General features: G+C 32.2%; 1 protein-coding gene across 1 annotated transcript in view; it reads left to right on the top strand.

Moving 5' to 3' along the window:
• Positions 1-13,425, top strand: part of LOC145298768 (polyamine-transporting ATPase 13A3-like) — a 195,046-nt gene that overhangs the window by 115,391 nt on the left and 66,230 nt on the right. The window lies entirely within an intron of this gene.

Below are 13,425 nucleotides of genomic sequence, written 5' to 3'. Positions count from 1 at the left end.
TATCCTCAGCAATTACTGTCCTCCATAGTTGTTGTCGCCTCACCACGCGTTTGGCCAAGTAAGCCTCTGGCCAGCTTTTGTGTAGGATTGAAACCGCTGTCTTCAGACAATGCTCACCTGGAAATGTAGAGATTCAAATGGAGAAACAATAACTAAAAAAGATGAGGATAATAGTCCGCAATAAATAAATAACGCCCATCTCAATAATGAATTCCAATTAATTAAATAATATACATTAAAACTTTATTACATTATCATGTCAATAAATATGAGGGTGATTACAATAAGGGAAATAAAGAGGGAGGAACCTCTTTAGGCCATGGCATTTCTAACTAAATGCTTCTCATCAGAAGAGAAAAAAAACTCAGCATTATATTATACAAGAGTAAGAGCAAAGAAGATAACACTGATTCTGTATACATTTAAGGTTAGAAATGGGGAAAGTTCAGGGAAATAAATAATGAAAATGCAGGTGAGTGGTAAATATTAAAATTAATTATTTATTAAATAATATTATTTAATTATTATCTAAATGTGTTTATGCTTTGTCCATCTGGAATTATCAACGTGGAGATTAGTGGCTGAACGATTCAAACTCGGGGACATAAGTAATTTTTAACTTGATTCCGAGTGCTTTAAACATGAAACGAATTGCAACTGTTACACGATGAATGGAAAAATAAATCCTATTTATGTCAAATCAGGCGGACAAACATAGACAACCCTTTCAACAGTATTTAAAAAATCACAAAGAAATGGACTTGCATTTTTTGTTTTGATTAGACAGCTTATATTATTTCTCATTAAAGTGCCCAACTGAAAATGGCCTATAAGTATTTAATTAAATAAATATACATTTATTATTCAAATGCGTATGTTTCATTCTAATGGAATCTTCAGTGTGGTGATAATTGTTCTAACTAGTCGCATAAACACCAAAACAAGCAAATATATAAGCTTGGTATTTAAAACAATTTAAACGATATTATAAATTTAAAAAAAAAAAAAATTTTTATTAGTGATGGGACGGTTCCAAAAGTTTTTCCAATTCTTATACAATTGACGATTTCATGCTAAATTTCCAATTCCGATACGATTACCAATTCCAATTCTTTATGAATCTCTAAATATTTAACAAAGTTATTTTTTCTCAATTACTATAAAAACACATGTTGAATGCGAATATATTTTGTCAAACGTAAAAATACCTTTATGGGGTTGATCTATACATTTTAATTTTATTATTACCAGCAGTGGAAGATTTTGTTGTAAACAAAATAAAATAAAAATAACAATTAAAAGAATCGTTTTTGGCATCAGAATATGGGCACACATTTTTCTGATTCCAATACCAATTCTGATACCCCTAAAAATTCCAGTTTTTCTGATTCCGATTCCTATTCAGATTAATCGTCCCAATACTAATTTTTATATAAAGTCAGGAATGATTATATATATATATATATATATATATATATATATATATATATATATATATTTCTAAGCTGTTTCAATCATTTGTTTATTTGAATCTTACAATGGCCCATCTTTTGAAAAAAACTGTACAAACATATGACTGAATTTTAAAATTAACCAAGGTTCATAACAAAGATGGCCACAGTCTTGTCGAAACCATGTCTGAAATTTTTTATTTATCCTTGAGGCATTACAAAACTGATGAAATGAAGCCCAAAGGGGGTTGGATAGAAATGAAGCTAAAAAAGGGGGTTGGATAGAAATGAAGGCAAAAAAGGGGGTTTGATAGAAATGAAGGCAAAAAAGGGGGTTTGATAGAAATGAAGGCAAAAAAGGGGGTTTGATAGAAATGCAGCCAAAAAAGGGGGTTGGATAGAAATGAAGCCAAAAAAGGGGGTTTGATAGAAATGAAGCCAAAAAAGGGGGTTGGATAGAAATGAAGCCAAAAAAGGGGGTTGGATAGAAATGAAGCCAAAAAAGGGGGTTGGATAGAAATGAAGCCAAAAAAAGGGGGTTGGATAGAAATGAAGCCAAAAAAGGGGGTTTGATAGAAATGAAGCCAAAAAAGGGGGTTGGATAGAAATGAAGCCAAAAAAGGGGGTTTGATAGAAATGAAGCCAAAAAAGGGGGTTTGATAGAAATGAAGCCAAAAAAGGGGGTTGGATAGAAATGAAACCAAAAAAGGGGGTTGCATAGAAATGAAGCCAAAAAAGGGGGTTTGGTAGAAATGAAGGCAAAAAAGGGGTTGGATAGAAATGAAGCCAAAAAAGGGGGTTTGATAGAAATGAAGGCAAAAAAGGGGTTGGATAGAAATGAAAGCAAAAAAGGGGTTGCATAGAAATGAAGCCAAAAAAGGGGTTGGATAGAAATGAAGGCAAAAAAGGGGTTGGATAGAAATGAAGCCAAAAAAGGGGTTTGATAGAAATGAAGGCAAAAAAGGGGGTTGGATAGAAATGAAGGCAAAAAAGGGGGTTGGATAGAAATGAAGCCAAAAAAGGGGGTTGGATAGAAATGAAGGCAAAAAAGGGGTTGGATAGAAATGAAGGCAAAAAAGGGGGTCGGATAGAAATGAAGGCAAAAAAGGGGGTTGGATAGAAATGAAGCCAAAAGGGGTCAGATAGAAATGAACCAATAGAAACGAGTTACAGATTTCTGTATTCAGTCATATCAAAATAACTGGCAAGTTCTATCAACACTTAATTTCCAAATTACTGCTAAGTATTATGTATTATATATAGCCTAGTCAGATTGACACAACAGTTCTAATTAGATCAATGAAGTTAAGTGACAATGAGTATGGTCAAAAGTAAATGGGTAACCATTTAAGAATACCAGGTGTTGTATGTCAGAGAGCTCTCTGCTTAGACTGACATTGTGTCTAGTCACCTTGGACTTTGTGACAGTGGATTCAAACAATACTATTCAGAAGAGGTGTAGTTGGGGATTGTACAACCCTTGCTTCACAATAGATTCTTTTGCAGTATACCTTTTATGTAGTTATTCATTTCCTTTTGAGACAAAAAAGGAGGTTGACTAAATATGTTGTATAACAATCTAACCGTAATTGGAAGTTGTTTTTGTATGAGTGTCTTGCAGAAGATTTAAAAAAATTTTTAACCTTGTCTTGTCTAGTTTTTACCACCTACTTTTATTTAAGTTTGTTTATATATACAGGTAAGTGTAGCACCCCCTTTCCCTTACCCACTCACCTTCTGAACAGGTAAGTCTAGAGTATCCCTTCATCTGCCACTCCGCAAGATCAACAACTAGACTGTAAACATCTGGTTTCCCCTTAATTTCACTTTCTTCGTATTATTCGGTAAGTGTTTGTTTTTTGACGCATGCCTTTTACACTTCACTACTAGACCTTTTTTTTTTTTTTTATGGTTGTCTCGGTCTGAAAGATATTTTTCAGAAAATGGACCAAGTGTATTTTCAGCACCCCATATATGTCATCAACTGAAAGGAATTGGTTTAGCATGACACTGTATAACCCAAAAACCCAACACTTTTACAAATGCAAAAAAAAAAAAAAAAGAAAAAAAGAAATTGATATTGACTTCCAATTTAAAAAAAAAAAAAAAAAAAAAAAAAAAGTCAAGCATCTCTGTATCATTTAATATTTGGATTGTTCGGACCACTGTTCTCATTTTAGTTGTTATTCCCATAAAATTTCAGCTGATACATATATATTTTTTATACTCTTATTACACCCCAAAAAAGGCACAGTGTCACTTTGATGTAAGGGATATTAATTGGGACTAAATTTACAAGAATACTATGTAGGGAGTTTAGCATAAAGTATCTGTTCCTCTTAGATTTTCTGACATTTAGGGATCTCTACAATGTAGGGGTGGGATTTTGCTGCTTGTCAGATTAGTCAGGGTTGGGGTATTATGTTGACGAGGTACAAGTGCTTTGAGTTCGTCAGAGTACATTCCATTAAAATACTTGTAAAACGGGTACAGAGGTGCCATATTTTGGTGATGGGACAGAGATTGGAGTTTGGTTGTTAGTGCGGTACCTATTAGTTTGGCAACTCTTTTTTTGAACTCTAAGAGTAAGAAACTAGTTGCAGGTGCACTAGCAATAGCTCATGTATGGACTAATAGTAGGCTTTGTAGAGGTACAGGACACTCTTGGGTATGAATAATTTTTATAGCACGGAAGAAAGTGAGCCCACCTTCTTTGCAGCAGCCTTGGCAATAACATCAGTGTATTTGTTCCAAATGTCTTTTATTAGCAAATGGTGGAGAGAATGTTTTTGTTCTTTTTTTCCCCAATAAACTACAGTTGAAATTCAAAATATTTGACGTGTTTGATTAGTCATTTCCATTTTTGTATTGATTCGAGTCCACGAATTTGATGTAATGTTTCTGAATTATAGGCAAAATGTATGATGATCTAAAAAAAAGAATTCAGAAACGCATCAAATCAGTGTAGCTCAAAATCAGTCGAAAAATGAAAAAAAAACTCAACACTTTGATAAACATGGTTTGTTGGGAAAAAGAACAAAAACGTTCTTTTCATCATTTACCAATAAGAACGGTGTTTGGAGGTATGTGTTGAGCAAAAAAAAAAAAAAAAAAGTGGTAGTAAGTAGGCAGGCTCAAACCCGTACCGTGAAGTAGGAAAAGAACATGAAAAAAAGCGTGATGTCTTTGTCATTGCATCCATTGCCAAACCGGAAGTGGTGAAGGTTTAAATTAAGGCTAGTCAATCAAAAAGAAGGGATGACTTTTGAAAATATCGTTCAACTTTTGTAGTCAATAAATGGAGTTTTCAGATTTAAAAAAAAAATGGTTTTTACTTTTTTTTTTTTTTGTCAATTCTAATAAATTACAATGGTAGCTTCCAAATTATGCAGTCAAAATTACCCGAATATTACTGAATTATTAAACAAAACAACTTTAATCATGTTAGCAGGTGAAAAATTGCAGCCATCTTGTTTTTATAAAATAAAACATAACCATAAACAAGGGAAGTAACGTGCATGCAGGAAATAAAAAAAAAAAAAAATATGGATTTTATTTGAGCAAAAATATTAAATATCACACCGATTCAATTTCTTCAGGTCCATTTGGAAAATTCCAAAATCTTTCTGAGTTTTCCAAGAATTATATGGAGGAAATAAATCCCTTGTGAACTCTCCTGTGTTTTAGATAAGCAAACATGATCATGTTCTTCAAATTCTATTTTCTTTATGAAATAATTTTCTACCTCATCAGTTTTCGTAATTTTTGGATATAATCATCTTAAAAATACGAGGAATATGTAGATACCATTGTTTTCATGTGAAATTCAGTTTTATGATTTCCGAAATTTTGTCCTAATAGTGTGGAAGTGCCGCTTAAACTACAACTATGAAAAACCATTAAGACAACTTATTAGATTGTATTACTCAATGTAACCAAGACCATGCAGAATTCTAAAAATATACGTCCCTTTCCAAAACATCAAGAAGTGATCCATGTCAGTTATGGCCATAGAATCATGACTTGTCTGTATCATACTTTTCTTAATACACTTTTTGTTAACTATCCCACTGTGTTTAACTTGATTATTTCTGAACTGTGAGACAGACTACAATAAGTTCTACATGCAATATAGATTTTTTAAAAACGAGTTTCAAATTAAAAATGACCTATTAAAGAAGCTTGCAGGTTATATTGGCCAAAACATTGTGAAAATAACAGTAAAGATGAGAATAGTAGTCTTAATAATACCAATTATTGATCCTTATCTAAAAAATTTGAACACCCAGACACTTGTTTACTTCTTATGGCAAAACGAAATAACTTTTCAAACTTAAAGGCAAATAAAAACACTCACTTTTATTCCATCTACCAACAATTCACTTATTTTTTGTGAATTGTGCAAATATTTACTAAAAAAAATAATTTTTCTTTAAGGTAAGTAATAATGGAAATGTATTTAAAAGGAAAAATAAACTTTCAACTGATTAATTTATTCCCAGTTATGATATGATACTCAACATACTAAGTATGTTGAGTTCATTAAAAAGAAAAATTTTTCACTGAATTTCTTTGAAAATAATTGTGTAAAAAAAAACAAAAAAAAAAACATGCGGACACATTTTAATTAAATTTATCAAATTGAAAATTTATTTATTCTTTAAGGAACTAAATATGAACATACATTTTTAATAGCTATATACATTCTTTTGAATATTTTAATGGAAACAAAATTTTAAAACAAAGTTCATTTATTGGGTTTTATTTTGTTTGGGATTATTTTATACTAGACATTTTTGTATTTTATTTTTTATTTTTATGTTTTGGAATCCTTTTGAGATGAGGTTTCATAATTTGTGCATTCATTCCTTTTTGATGGCTGTTATTCTCATCTTTATAGTTGTTGTTGTGGTTCAGTTCTCATATGGGGTAAGCTGATATAACTATTTTAGGTATAATGGATTTACCGTGGTGAGACAACAACAACTATGAAGATAAGGATAACAGTCCGCAAAAACAATGAATGCACAGACTATTGTTAGCCTGTTGATAATAGGAAAAGTTGACCAACCATGATTCCCAAAAGGACTGAAATAGTTCTTCAGGGGAACAGATGCCAGTCGATCGGTCAGTGTAACCAAATCACCTAGCAGAGACAATTCTCTATGAAAGAATATAAGTATTTATTTACGACTGCTACAATGAAACAAATTCTGATCAAATTTCTGCATTGTAAATACACACACACACACACACAGACGGTCGGGTTTCAATCCTGGCTTGAGGTAGTTGCCTGTCTAGCCGCACTGATGAGTTGCGAAACAGTACTGTATGTGGATGACTATATATATATATATATAAATCTCTCTCTCTCTCTCTCTCTATATATATATATATATATATATATATATATATATGAGAGAGAGAGATAATCACATTGACACATCGGTTCTTGTCAGATCACCAAAGCTAAGCTATGATGAGCCTGGCCAGTTTTAGATTGGTGACCATTTGAGAATAGCAGGTATTATATGTGCTCTCTGCTTATCTCGGCATTTATTTCTAGTCATCCTGAAATTTCTATTTGCCACTGGTATTTAACCGACTCAGGAGATGTGTGGTTGGAGATTGTACAATCCTTGCCACAAAAATTTTACCTGCAAGTCACAAGCATTATCAGTGATATTTCGTGGTACTAATCAATAGATAGGCATCATATATATATACCTATTTACAATGCCTCCCCACGGGACAGACACCAGGGTCGTTTTTTAACGTGGAGAAAAGGTACAAAAATAAAAATTCTCAGTCGTGAAGGATTTCTCCTCCACCGAAAGAGAACAAGAAATAGAAGTGCAGCATCTGAAGAACAGATACTACACTTTGATCTTGTCCCGAAGGAGTTAACATTTTTGCTAGATTACGAAGTTCAAGATTTCATTCATCTTACAAATCATTGTTTTTTTATAGACATAAGCCTTAGTACATTTGTTTTGTTCACAGAATAACCAATATTTGCATGCCAATCCTGGTCTTTTCTCCATGGAAAAAAAAACCGAAACATTAATACAACAGAAGGGTCACCAGGTAGCAACTAATACCTAAAATATAAAAAGTTTTGTTAATGAAAATTGAGAAAAACAAAATTTTATAACACATTTTTATGCAAGAAATAATAATATAAACGTTATTTAAAGTAATTTATGAAAATGTGTGTTTGGCTAATGGAAGTTCAGTTAGTTGTCACAAGGCTTAGAAATGTGTAAGTTACTATGTTTACAGTGTGAATAATATGCATATGTAAGTAATATATGTACGTAAGTATTTAGTTTTATTTTACTTCAATCGAAGTTCTCAGATGCCAAGGGGCCCCTACCTGGGGCTAGCACTTGGACTCTATATGAGATGCATAGATATTCGAATGTTCTATTAAATCTCTTTATCTCTCAAACACTGAGTTATTAAAGAAATTGAGAACATAATTTTCTTCTCCCCAATTAACCATTTTCATATGTTGTAGTATATCTTTCATTTTGGTCTCTTGGTCTTACTAGATTCCAGGACAAGAATTTATCTAGTCTGGTGGAGTATCCAGTTTCGTGCTATTACTTGATGTAACATCACTTGGAGAAGGTGCACCATTCCTCGGAAAACCTAATGTGAGTTAGCCATAGCGAGGAGATCTTATTTAGGCAGCGAATACTATGTGATTTTGAATATTTGGTCAGTTTACTTCTATGGAAAAAGTATCCTCATGCCAGATTGTTCTGACAAACCCCTGTACAGAGAGACCTTAGACACTCGAGGTCAGTGTCTAGTAGGCATTCAAGTTCTCTCCAGTAGGCATTCAAGTTAGCAGTGTGGTATTGTGTATGTATTTTCAATCATTTATATAGACACATTTTTGAAGGAAATTGGATTAGTAGTCACAAAGCTTAGAATTGTGTGGATCAGTATGTTCATAGTGTGAATATGAGTTTATAAGTAATATACATATGTGAGTATTTGGCAGCGTGGCATTGTGTATGTATGTATGTTGGTTTACCTTATTTATGTTAGTGCATGTATAGCAATTCTGTTAGCTTGACTGTTGCTAGTGTGTAGAGATATATGTGTGTGTGAGAAGGAGAAACTTCTATGTGAGTCATTCAGTCTTTTCTGTCTCTTCTGACCAAAGGCTGGAGGGAAGTGTGAGCAGACGTTCTGGGGCTGTGTTCAAGGTTTGGAACGATGTTCATTGACTGAAAATATTTTGAGTGCACGCATTTTTGTGAAAACTGTTTCGAATTGGAGTGAAGAGGAAAGTGACTTTGAACGAAGATGAGAAGAAAAGAGTGTAGCAATTAGAGCCATTTGCTTTTTAGTATTCATAGTAATAACTTCACGATTCAGCCACCACAAATCCTTATCAACAGGTATCTTTAAAAAAAAAGAAAAAATGCTTCAATCCAAAGCGCCCCTTTTTGGAAGCCAGACCCCCTCTCCCCCTCAATAAAATCTCTGTCTTCGTGGGGAGGAAACTAAATAGGAATAGATTCGTTTTAACGGCCGAAAATATGTATTCTATAAGAATTCTAAAAGTCGTTCTGAAAACTCGTTTTTTAATGTAATAACTAGGGCTATAACAGAATATTCTTTTCATTGTTTTGACTCTCGAGTATATATTAGACACGCAGAGAACCAAACCACATTACTCTATATAAAAGCATATAAGATATCAACGGATACACACTCGAGAGTAAAAAAAAAAAAAAAAAAAAAAAAAAAAAAAAATGAAAAAAATATGCTTGCTGCTGTCATAGCCCTAGTAATAACAGTATCTTGTGTATTGGGCACTACGCGAAAATTCACGCTAGTCAAAATATATTCCACTACGCACTTCTGCATATTATATTTAATAATACGCTTTATGAGTTTTGGTTTATATTTATTTCAGTTAGTGGATCAATTTACTTCTTTTTATATAGAAAAATATTTCACGAAAAAGGGAGAATAATTATTGATCGTTGACGATAGGTTATCTCCCTTGCTTTTGTATTAAAAAAAAACAAAACAAATCCATTCTAGATAAAAAAAAAAAAAAATCACTATTACATACTTACATGTCATGTTGAAATTAGTATAAAGTCAAGAAATTACAAAAAAATAAGAAGAAAAAAACATTCAGTAGAAAATAATTACAAGTAAAAATAAAATTAATCGAATTATGGAGTTTTGTCGGGTGTTTTAATATGGAATAGTTATTTGTATGGCAAGCTGACTTATCTCCCTTACTTTTCCTGCTTTCAATTAAAATCCACTAATTCAAAATAGAAAATAGTAATGTATGATTTTTATTTAAAAAATTTTTTTTTTTTTTAATTAAAACTAGAGCTAACACATTTTCTAGAGGATCATTTTCGTATTTTTTAAACAATTTGTACTAAATTTTACATGACCCATAAGTAATAGTGTTTTTACATGAAATGCATTTGTTTCAAATCCCACTATTCTGCAAAGTAAAATCTTTTTAAATTGGGGCAATTTTTATTATTGACTCAATTCAGAGTGCGCCATTTTTGGGAACTGGATATTTTTTCCATATTTTTATTCTTAAAGAACTCCGTTTGGGGGTGGGGACAATTCAAGAACACCTGATTCAAATAGTCCAAGTTTTGTGTAGATTTTAGTTAAAAAACAACAAACAAATACACTAAAGTAATATAATAATACAAAATATAAAACATTTATTAAATTAAAATAAAATTAAGGAAATTCTGAAATGAATGAACGTTGTCACTATATGAAAATGTATGACTTGAAAAATTCAGTTTTGAACAGTCATTATTGGAATGCATATGCCTATTTGTTTTTTTTTATGAAACAATTTTTTCTTAATTCGATAAATGTTCCAATAATAAATTTTTAATTATGTGTTATTAGAATATTCGTAATTTTATTTTAATTCAACAAATGTTCAGACAATGTTTTATTTTGTATTGTATTTAGAGTATTTGTCTTGTTTTTGAGATAATTTAAAATCACCCAATTCACAAACGTCAGTTACACAAAACTTTGACATTTGTGAATTGAAGGCTCTTAAATTATCTCCCCCCCCCTAAAGTTCTTAAAAAATGAAAACAAAAAATTTGACCTCCACCTAAAAAATAGTAATGCACAAGTACTGAAAAAACTTTTAGTACTTAAATAAAATTATTGTTATTGTTTGTTTTTATTCTAAAACCTTGGCCTTATGGCAATCATAAAGAAAATAATTTATTTTCTCTCCTGGGTTAATGTTTCTGCTCAGCAATATGACCACACACTGACCAATATGTTTGTAGGGCACATTAATTCCATCTGTCTTCTGAGGAACTTCTTCAGCCCCTCTGGGAATCACAGTCGGTCAGCAAAGAGAACCCTGGGAGGAACAAAGGAAGATGTCTCATCTCCCCACCCCTCCCTCCCTCTCTCTCTCCTGTCTTCATGCACTAGATGCTCCAGCATTGACGATCTTCACCTGAAGATAACTGCTGTCTGAACTTCAACAGCCCAATGAACTTTTAACTGTTCCTTTTCCTCAGTCAGACACTTTCTAACTCTTGCCAATGAAATAAACCTTTTAACTGTTTTTAAAGAGGTTTTGTCTTTCGTTCCATGTTTGTTCACTACTAATATATGGAGGTGCATCTAATGGAACTTTTGGGAATATCGGAATCTGAAAAAACTGGTGCATATTTTCTGGTGCCAAAACGATTCTTTAAATGTTTTTTTTTTTAAATTTTTTTTTTATTTATTTATTTTTTTTGTTTTTTGTTTAAAACTTAATTTATCACTGTTGATACTGACGATAAAATGATTATTCGTTGATTTTAAACTTCGAATCCTAAATTCTATTGACCCACCCCTATCTCACAAGTGTATTTTTACGTTTGCAAATATATATGCACATATTACATGCGTTTTTACACTAATCTGAAAATTAACATGACAAAAAAACTTTTATAGCTAAATATTTAGAGATTTTAAAGGAATCCGTAATTTAGAACAGAATCAGTAATTGTATCCATAAAGAGAAAAAATATGTGAATCATCCCATTCTTATTGATTTCTATAACACGCAAACAATTGAACCTCTTTCTCTTGGGCCAGTCTACTGACTGGACATATTACTTTTGCTTACATTCTATGCTAATGATTAGCTTATGTGGAGGACTTGACCAGAGAGTGCTCGATCTACTAATAGATCTTATCTATTATATAAAGGAGCAATGTTTTATGTGTATATTTGTTGTATGTCCAGCTAAAAGTAAAAAATTACAAAATAAAACCCCACAAAGTTGGTATATTCATGTTCAGTATTGCTCTGGATGAATAACAACTAAAATTTAGAAAAAAATGTTTAATCATACTCTGGGGGTCAACTGTGCCAGGTTTCTTCAGGGGTGAGGATCGGTTTTTCAGTGTTATTATTAGGGCTATGACAACAGAATATTCTTTTCATTGTTTTGACCTTCAAGTATGTATCTGACACAGTTAGACGCAGTTAATCAACCGAGAACCACATCACTCTATATAAAAGCATATAAGATATCAACTGACACACACTCGAGAGTCAAAATAATGAAAAGAATATGCTGTTTTCCTAGCCCTAGTTATGTAGTAATTTAGATAGGAAATGCTGACTCGTTCCTCTAGGAATCTATTATATAAGCAATAAAAAGAAACCAGCAAGAAAAAAATTATATAATAATTAAAATTGCCCCCCCCCCCTAAAAAAAATGATGGCTGAAGAATGCAATAAAAAAAAAGGTGAAGATCTACAATGAGAGAATTTATAGTATTAAAATGGTTGACCAGAATTTATTTTTCTACATAGTTACCACCATTCTCAGGAATTCAATGACACATCTCTGCTTCTGATGCACGTCCATGACAGGTAAACTTTTTTGGAGTCTCACACTGTCAATATCTGTAACAGAGAGATGTAACTTTCAGATCATGAATGGATAAGTTCAGTCATCATAACAATGCAATTTGCAATCCTCTTTTATCCATTCGGGCAGAATAAAAAAAACAGGTGTTACTCCCTATATATTTTATACTAAAGTGTTACCACTTATCAAAGCCTAAATGCCATTCGAGCATAAAGGTTAATGGGTTTATCAGGTGGATGTTGAAGTAACATGATGATTGAAATTGAGCACAAATTGATTACTTGAAAGGACGGCTCAGACAAAATTTGTTTCCATAGGGCTTGAAAATAACTACGTTATAGTCAGCTGGTAAGCAGTCCCACAGTATTGATATAAACAAGTTGGATAATAGCCTAAGAGAGGGAAATGTCTGAATTGCATTTTATTTTAAGAAACTACCAGAGCTCGGGTGGCTTTCCTCCCTGGAATTACCTCCTACTTCTAGGTGGATGATCGGTTTATTACTGGTCACCTGAGGCATTTTTTGGAGAGGGGGATTGGCCAGATTATGGGCGACTTTGATTCTAACTACTCTTGTGGAGAAGTATGTAAAAAGGCATGAATGTATCCATAAAGACTGGGTTAATAGATAATGAAGAGATGGAGAGAGTTTGACAGACGTGGCAAGATGGAGACCTCTTGATGGAAAGAGGTGGACAGGATAAATAGATATTTTTATTTATTTATTGGCATTTTCACTTATCGAGGCCAAGAACCACTCAGGAATAAGGATTAATGATAGAAATGAATATCAGTAGAAAGTTGATGAATACTATAAGAGTACTAACATTGACGAATGGTCTGAATTGTGTTCGATTACTTTTGAGATGGTCCATGACAAAAATTTATTGGATTTTGATTTAAAGATGATCCAACTGAAAGATTTTTTTTTCTAACTTTTATTTGCTTTCAGGTTTTTTTTTTATTTATTTGTTTTTCAAATTTGCTCCTAAATTCTGAACTTTATCAACATACAAAATTGAAAATAAATTCTTCGTTTTTTTTTTGTTTTGTTTTTT

The sequence above is a fragment of the Euprymna scolopes genome, chromosome 2 (genome assembly GCF_053919585.1).
Source record: "Euprymna scolopes isolate OS-2025 chromosome 2, ASM5391958v1, whole genome shotgun sequence".
NCBI lineage: Eukaryota > Metazoa > Mollusca > Cephalopoda > Sepiida > Sepiolidae > Euprymna > Euprymna scolopes.
The sequence above is the reverse complement of the archived record's forward strand: the minus strand, read 5'-3'. Positions and strand labels throughout refer to the sequence as shown.